This window comes from Pinus tabuliformis, chromosome 4_2 (assembly GCF_031772625.1).
Source record: "Pinus tabuliformis cultivar Carrire ecotype Pingquan chromosome 4_2, CPIR1, whole genome shotgun sequence".
In the NCBI taxonomy this organism is placed as follows: Eukaryota; Viridiplantae; Streptophyta; class Pinopsida; order Pinales; family Pinaceae; genus Pinus; species Pinus tabuliformis.
This window is the reverse complement of record NC_142304.1, coordinates 338,175,334-338,184,211: the sequence shown is the minus strand read 5'-3', so window position 1 is coordinate 338,184,211 and position 8,878 is coordinate 338,175,334.

The window sequence follows — 8,878 nt, the reverse complement described above, 5'->3', positions numbered from 1 at the left end:
AAGGAGTTACACTCCTAGTTGTATTAGGTCTCTAGGACTACTAGTTAGTTGTCAAATGCATTTAAAGTTTTGTTTTATGGTTAGAATAGGTGTCAAGGATGGCAAATTCGAATTCCCCTCATGATGGAGGAAGGAATCGAAGCATGTAAAGAGCTCTATATATAGCAGAACATCTGATGTACAAAGGGTTGGAAATTTCAAGAGAAACAGTGCATATTATGTTATTGCAGAACACTGTATGTTTTATGTTAATGCAGAACTTTGGCTTTACTACTCAGGATTCAGAGAGGGTTTTATGTGTTTTATTTCCTCATGGATTTCTTCATTTTCTCACTTGCAGTGGTATGAACACATGTTACTTAGAATTCATTGATAATGCTCTAACTTCCTTCATGTGTTCATAAACTGTGTTTCCTATATGATGTCTCTGTTTTGCTAGTAGATTAAAACTCTTTATGCCCTGACTTCCATGTAAGCTGATCAGTTGTTGTACTAAAACATGCTCTGACTCCATAGCCCAATAGATGCTTGTTGATTGGAGTTTCAACCATTTATACATTTTCATTTGATTTCAATCCATAGAGTTAGCCATCTTATTCATTATCCAAATCTCTAATCTTGTGAGAGAGCCCTCTCAGGTTGAGGAGGCTTAGCCTTAGCCTAAAGTAGGTTTGAAATAGTTACTTGAAGTCTTCCTGGTCTGCAGCCTTCCAGGGCCTGATTTTGAGATAACATTTTGGTGCGTCTGCCGGGAGTCTGAAGATTATTCATTCCCGAAATCAATGGTTGAACTTCTGAAGGTAGCAGGAGCTCAGACATCTTTTTGAGGCTGCAAAACTACCTTGGCGACTCCACACATCGAATAAGAAATTGGAAGGTGACTCCACTGCTAGAAGATCAGTAGCTTGATGAAGTTACAAGATGAGTTCCACTGCAAGGATGAATGCCAGGTATGCTCCTATGAATCGGTCTCATATCCCTGGTTTTCCAAATCCTATGCCAAAGGTTGATTGGTTAGAGGATCTTCCGATATTCAAAGATGAAAAGAAAGACAATGCTGCTCTTCATTTGGTTAGGTTTCATATGCATGTACGCAATCTTAAGGTTCACTTTCCTGAGGATTGTCTCATGAGGATGTTTATGACCACTTTAGAAGGAAAAGCATGGTCTTGGTATAAAAGTTTGGAAAATGGTTCATTATATTCTCTTGCTGATTTCCATGATGTGTTCTATGACATGTATAAAGAGTGTCATCCCTCCTTATTGCTGGTCAAAGACTGCTGTAGGAATTCTTTAAGTCTTATTCAGTACTTGGAGGATTGTTATGATGATAATGAATTTATGGATGAAGAAATTTTAGAGGCTCTTCATAACAATGCATTTCAGCACCAAGAAGAAAGTATAACATCTCATGAAACGCAGCATGAAGAGCAGCAGGGGTTTACTTGTGAAAACCATGTTTCATCCTTTGATATGAATCATAATGAAGATAAAAATGATTGCAAACAGCAAGAAGAAGTACTGGAAGATAGCTTTTACGACCCTCAGGCAGAGGAAAAGGTTGGTTTTTTATGTCAAACTTCTCAGCAGCTTACAACAATAAATGATCATAAGAAAGAGAAAAATTACATTGTTTGTAGGCAGCATTCAGAAAAGCAGTTCGATAGCATATCGAAAGAATCTTGTGTGGTTGAGAATCAGTTGTCTAAAGATGTAGAATGTTATGATGATCATCAACATAACCATGTATTCTTTGACCCTATAAGTGAATATATGGACAAGCTTTGCACTCCGGTCTTTCATTTTCATTTGCATTATGAAGATCAAGTATATTATGAGTTGATTTGGTCATCTCACTACCATGGTTATTTTGAGGTTGAATGCAGTCAAGAGCCTCCAATATCAGAGAAGACAATTGATTGGCTTTATTGGAAATATCATGTTGCTTGAGCTACAAGTGAAGTTTGAAATTGATAGGGTAGGTAGGTAGGAAAATGCAAATAAGCTCAAGGTTGACTGAGCATTTTTTTTTCAATAGTGGTAGATTTCTTTCTCTCACAATGATCATCAAGTTTAAGCCCGAGGTGAAGGCCCAAGAAACTTAAAGGAGATGCTTGTCAAATAAATTTTTGTTTATCATAAGAGGATAAGGCACTGAAACTGCAGGTTCTTAGTGAACCACAAGGGCACACTATCCCAAGTGGAGCCACTGTTATCACTAAAAAGATTTCAAAAGAAAAGGGTAAGGTAAAGAAGAATTGATCTAGGTCATTCTCATGCTCCTTTCATGCATAAGAAGCACTTGGCAAACTCAGGGTCAGCATACATCAGAGTTCTTTGAAGGTCCAAACAAGATTTGAAGGGATTGCATACTTATTATGTGGTCTTGGGGATGGGCATCTATTCAACTTCATATTGAATATGAGCATTGGAGAGTTGTCTGAATGGAAGAAGATTTTGTTGGGTACAAAAGCTATCACCTTGAGGACTTTTCACTCTAAGAACACAACACATGTGTTTGCAGCATCAGACAGGCCAACAGTTATTTACAGTAGCAATCAAAAGTTGCTGTATAGCAATGTGAATCTTAAGGAAGTCAATCACACGTGCCTTTTCAATTCAATTTCCTTTCCAGACAGCCTTGCAATTGCAAAAGAGAACCTGCTTACTATTGGGTAAATTGATGACATTCAGAAAATTCATATCCATGCTTATTATTGTGTTGGGACAGCATATGTATTTCCCGAGGAGAACAAACCCAACAAAGGCCGAATTTTAGTATTCTCAGTTGAAGATGGTAAACTGCAACTTGTGATTGAGAAGGAGACAAAGGTTTCTGTTTACAATCTGAATGCATTTAATGAAAAGTTGCTTGCTGGTATCAATCAAAAGATTCAGTTATACAAATGGGGTCTCCGTGATGATGGTTCAAGAGAGTTACAGTTTGAATGTGGCCATTATGGTCATATTCTTGCACTATATGTTCAATCTCGTGGAGATTTTATTGTAGTTGGTGATTTGATGAAAGACATCTCTTTATTGATATACAAACATGAGGAGGGATCAATTGAAGAGAGGGCACATGAAAAGAGACATTTCAAGATAATGAAGCTCAATATAGTCAAATTTTGGCATTAAGCTGTGTTTTTGAAATTACACAGCAGTTTCGCAATGCGCTGCGAAACCCCTGTAGCAGCCTGTTTCAGGAGAAAAACTGTTTTAGGTAGTTAACTTCCAGGAGGTATCTAGAGCAACGGAAAGCATATTTTTGGAAATTGAAAGAGGTTTTTATTCCTAACATACTAAAATAGAAAAACCTCTTTCATTTTCTTCAAATTGATTATGAGCTGGGAGAAATGGGTGACTAAAGTTGCGCTACGAAACTGCTGTAGGTGCAATTTTTCATCTTCTGTTTTACACCTGTTTTTCAAAGACACACTCTGAGCAGCTGGAGTAGTATTTCAAAAAACAAAAAGAGGTTTTTGTTCAGCATGGATTGGTTCACAAAAACCTCCTTCAGTTTTTCCAAATACATTTTTTACGAGAAGTTATGAGCTCTGTCCCAAGACCTATTTTTCAGCCAGAACAGAGCAAGGGACAGCCTCCTAGTTTCTAGGAACAGCAAAAGGATGAGTCATCAAGGGCCAGATGGAAGGTTATGGGCTTCATCAAATTCGACTTTATGGAGTGTTAGGTGTCAAAGAATTCTTTAAATGTTTAGATAAGGTTGTTTTAGTCATAATAAGGAGTTACACTCCTAGTTGTATTAGGTCTCTAGGACTACTAGTTAGTTGTCAAATGCATTTAAAGTTTTGTTTTATGGTTAGAATAGGTGTCAAGGATGGAAAATTCGAATTCCCCTCATGATGGAGGAAGGAATCCAAGCATGTAAAGAGCTCTATATATAGCAGAACATCTGATGTACAAAGGGTTGGAAATTTCAAGAGAAACAGTGCATATTATGTTATTGCAGAACACTGTATGTTTTATGTTAATGCAGAACTTTGGCTTTACTACTCAGGATTCAGAGAGGGTTTTATGTGTTTTATTTCCTCATGGATTTCTTCATTTGCTCACTTGCAGTGGTATGAACACATGTTACTTATAATTCATTGATAATGCTCTAACTTCCTTCATGTGTTCATAAACTGTGTTTCCTATATGATGTCTCTGTTTTGCTAGTAGATTAAAACTCTTTATGCCCTGACTTCCATGTAAGCTGATCAGTTGTTGTACTAAAACATGCTCTGACTCCATAGCCCAATAGATGCTTGTTGATTGGAATTTCAACCATTTATACATTTTCATTTGATTTCAATCCATAGAGTTAGCCATCTTATTCATTATCCAAATCTCTAATCTTGTGAGAGAGCCCTCTCAGGTTGAGGAGGCTAAGCCTCAGCCTAAAGTAGGTTTGAAATAGTTACTTGAAGTCTTCCTGGTCTGCAGGCTTCCAGGGCCTGATTTTGAGATAACAGGATGGTTTGTCGAAGCTTGTTGTTAGAAGATTACATTTCAGTTCCTTTACTGGTTTGGATTAATTAAGGTTCTCGAAGATGTTGTTGTTACATAGAAAATTTATTAAGCATGTGTTTCCTTTCCTAATCATACCAGATCTAGGAGCACATCAAAGTCAAAAGAAACAACTCATCACTTGGAGATATTTGTGGAGCATCCATATCATTTGGTTGAGATCTTTTGTAGCTCTATTTGTAATTAAAGGAAACTATTATAGTTTTACCCCTTTCATAAAATCGTTGGGTAATTGTTAATATATCGTTTTATTTTAAGATCACATGAAAATCAAAAGATTCTCATGATGATCTTCTCATTATAATTAAGATCTATAAAAGAGAAGATTGTTTGCTCACAAGAGCTAGAGCGAAGAATTAGAAACTGAATTGGAAAAGGGAAACACCATAGCTATTTAATCCTGATACTATTATTAATCCAAATATCAAATTTGTGGTTGAGTAATTTCATCTGAGTAGTTAGTGTGCTTTTTAGTGCACCAAACTTTTCTAAGGAGGAAGGGTCCTCCTTCTTAGCAGAGATCACTGGTTAGTTAGAGTGAAATACTTAATTGCATAAATATTTCTTAGTTATGTGATTGTTGTTACAATTAATTGTATGTGTAATTTAATTAATTTCATTATGGTTTGGATGGTGTGACAACTTAAGTCTTGGACCAGTCCCTCAGTTTAGTGTGGCATTGAATTATTTAATTTGTTGTTACAATTTTGATTTCTACTCCTTTTATGTGCGCAGATTGAATGAGTGATGGTTTTCAAGAGTGCTGTGAGAGTGGTTGAATGAGATAGTAGCTTATTTTGCAATATTTCTTCACATTGCATCTATGAGGAGTGTGTAACAACTTTGTTGATTGTTGAGAGAGTGTGTGTAATGACTTTGGGTTGAGATTATTTTATACTAGTCATCATCTACCTTACCATAGACTTTGCGCGACAGTCTTGTAAAAATTAAAGCCTACCTGGACCGACAATTAAATGTAAGAGAGGGTCGACCAATTAAAATGCAAACTCGACTCTCCAGCCCAGGGGAATCTGGATCATAAAGGAATAGTAGGGGGATGAGCATTTCCAGTATTATCATCGTCCGTACATAGATCAACACTATATGAGGGCCAACAGGCCCTAATTTTGTAGTAATTTTTTTGACACAGTTTTTGATATAGACCTATGATGTATATATTTTTATAGCACTGATTATAGTCCACCCTTACAGGGTTTTTTGTACAAAACTTATTTGACGGCCATGGGCCCAAATTTTTCATATGCCACTCAGGGATCTACAACATGTAATTTTCTTTATATATAATAGAAAATTACGATTTTTCCCCAAGGAAAAAACATTAAAATGCAAACACTATAAAAATAATGAAGTTTATAAAGTTTCTTATTCAAATCACTGTGAGATACATGCATTAATACTTTATTAACTTTTATGTCTTCACGAACATATGTTGATACAAATTGAATGGAAGAAGCATTCAAGTAATCCTAATTTTTTCTACTAGCAATTCATACCATATATTGAACACTTAATGATATTGCAATAGGTAATTTGTATTGACACAAATAATACTAAAACATTTCAAAGTTTAGGCTATAAGAATCATCATTTCTTAAACATGGATTACAAATAATTATGAAAATTTAGAAGTCTTGGTCTAGACTTGAAATGTCGACAAATAAAAGATGAACATTGTGGAATATCCAAATTCAGTCTCTCAAAAACCACACCACAGAAATATACAAACCATTAACAACATTGTCTGCAACAATGTCATCCAGTGTATCATTTTCAATATTCATATGATCTTTCAAGTAGTTAATATTATCATCATCCTCATCTTGACTTGCATCCTCTTCATCATAATTGAAATTTGACTATAGACCATCCATATTGTTATCATATATATTTGGATCATCATTTTCTATACCATCCACACGGTTGTCTTCCATAACACCATATAACTCTATATTGTTGTCTTCTTGTGCCTGAACATAACCATCTTTAGCATCATCACATATGTCAATTCTTCGATGTTCTCTAGTTCCCCTGTCTCATTTTGTTGGGCATCATTGTTTTTCTTAGTATCCACTAATGGATCACCAAAAACATGCCTTAATCTTGGATCATATGTCAAATATGTATTTCGGGTCCAGAATATCTTCATAGAAAAAAACTTGAACATGAACGAATACATACATATATTAGATGTATGTTATAACAATTTTATTTATTAATAAACACATGTACATATTCACAATAAACAATGAATTAATAGATTATTGATCACTACTGCTTCTTCTCTGAGTTAAAGAAATACCCACTCACAATGAATTGGTAGAACATAAGGCTCCTTATCCTCTAGTAGGAACTTTGAGGAATCTATAGAAAACAATCCACCATGGGTATCATGTCTTTGTGTCCTTTCAAATGCTTCATACCATCTACACTTAAAAATACAATAGTTAAAAGAGTGGTAATCCAACTCAATAATTTCTTGTAATTTCCCAACATATTCTATATTCCTTCAATAATATTCTTATCTTTTGAGCTTGATAGACTAGATTTCTTGAAGTCAACCATGATGCCACAATCGAAGGATCATCTCTTTACATCTACATGTTTTACACAATAATGTCGACCATATGCCCACATTTTTGGATATTTCCTTGCATGTGAAAGACCATTTATTTTGGTTAAAGAAAATATAATGATGAATATTAAAATAGTTAATAGTGTCAAAACTATAAGGAAACAACATTCTGTAAATTTCCAACTATATGTTTCTTTCACATCCTCTAGACATGTTGATTTCATCTTTTATTATGTTTGAATATATACCTACATCTTCTATTTGATTTTTAATTTGTTCAGTAACCCATTCTAGTTTGCAATATTTTCCCCATTCCCCTTACAAATAAATAGGAAATGGGGTATTCCTTTGGTTCAATATCTTAAATTGTCTCCTTGCTTCTAACACTTTTTTTTTTTATATCATAAAAATCAATTCATTTGTTCATAAAGTTTATGTGGTACATAATGAACTTGTCAAGTATAGCACTTTCGTCTACACCTATTACATGTCAACATGTTTATTTCAAACTCCAAATGCCATGTTGCTAATTTGACAAATAAATTATAGAGTAAATTAATTATTGCAATAAAAACAACCACAATGATCATGAGTTTACTTACTAATTTCTACTTGAACACTATTAGATTATGATTTTTCTCCTTCAATATTTTCTAATGCCCATTCTTCATCCTAGAAGAGTGGCCCATATTCGAAATCCTTACCAAGTAATTCACATAGGAAGAAAAATGCTTCATTAAATACATACCCTTAAGCCATGCAACCCTCTAGATGTGCCTTTTGTCAAACATATCTTTTTAGAGTTTTCATATGCCTCTCAAAGAAAAACATCCACCTCGTTGTTACAACATCCGCCAATTCAATTTCATCGACTAGGTGTATAAGTAAATGGACTTGTAGGTCCATGAAACTTGTAGGGAGATCCTTCTTAAATACACATACAATTTCTGCAATTTCCTTCTTCCATTTTGGCACTTCACATTCGTGGATCTCCTTGGATGTCACCCACCTAATATAAGAATAGTAAATTAGTATGAACCTTTAGGAAAAAAATAAAATGCAATACAAGACCTCTATGTTTATCACACATGAACATTCCATACCACATACCTTGCAAATGATAACAATTGACTTATGGAATTCCTCAGTCAACAATAAGACATGAATCCCCCCTTATTTCCAATGACATGATATGTTGTCAAACACATTTATCAAAGATCATTAGTTATTTTTGTCATATAATAGAATATCAGAATATATTTAGTACCTAATCAAATTGACCAATAAATGATAAATTATGATATACTTAAATCTTGTGATATGTCCATCAACTATAAAATCTTTATCTAATGATGACCCATAGACAATATGTGTATTTATTGAACGTATGATATTTTTTAGTTGGGCTAGCTCTTTCTTTCTCAAAATCCATGGAGCTTCTGCATATTTTTCATTTTCCTTGTTTGGCCACAAATTTTTTCTATCAAATTTGGTATGCGAAAGAGCAATATCTCTCCTCAAGACAATGTGTCCTCTTTTCTTGCTATATGTTGAAAAATTGAATCTGGGAAATTTTTGAAGATGTGCATGGGATCTAATAGGTGATATATTAATAGATCCTTCTAGTACGTGAGCTTATAAAATATGTATTTCCTTTTCATTCCTTCTAGCATATTAATTACAACTTGTTCTGGTTCTTCAATAGAATCACCCCCATCAAAAAAATCTTGCCAAGCTTTCAATTCAACATCT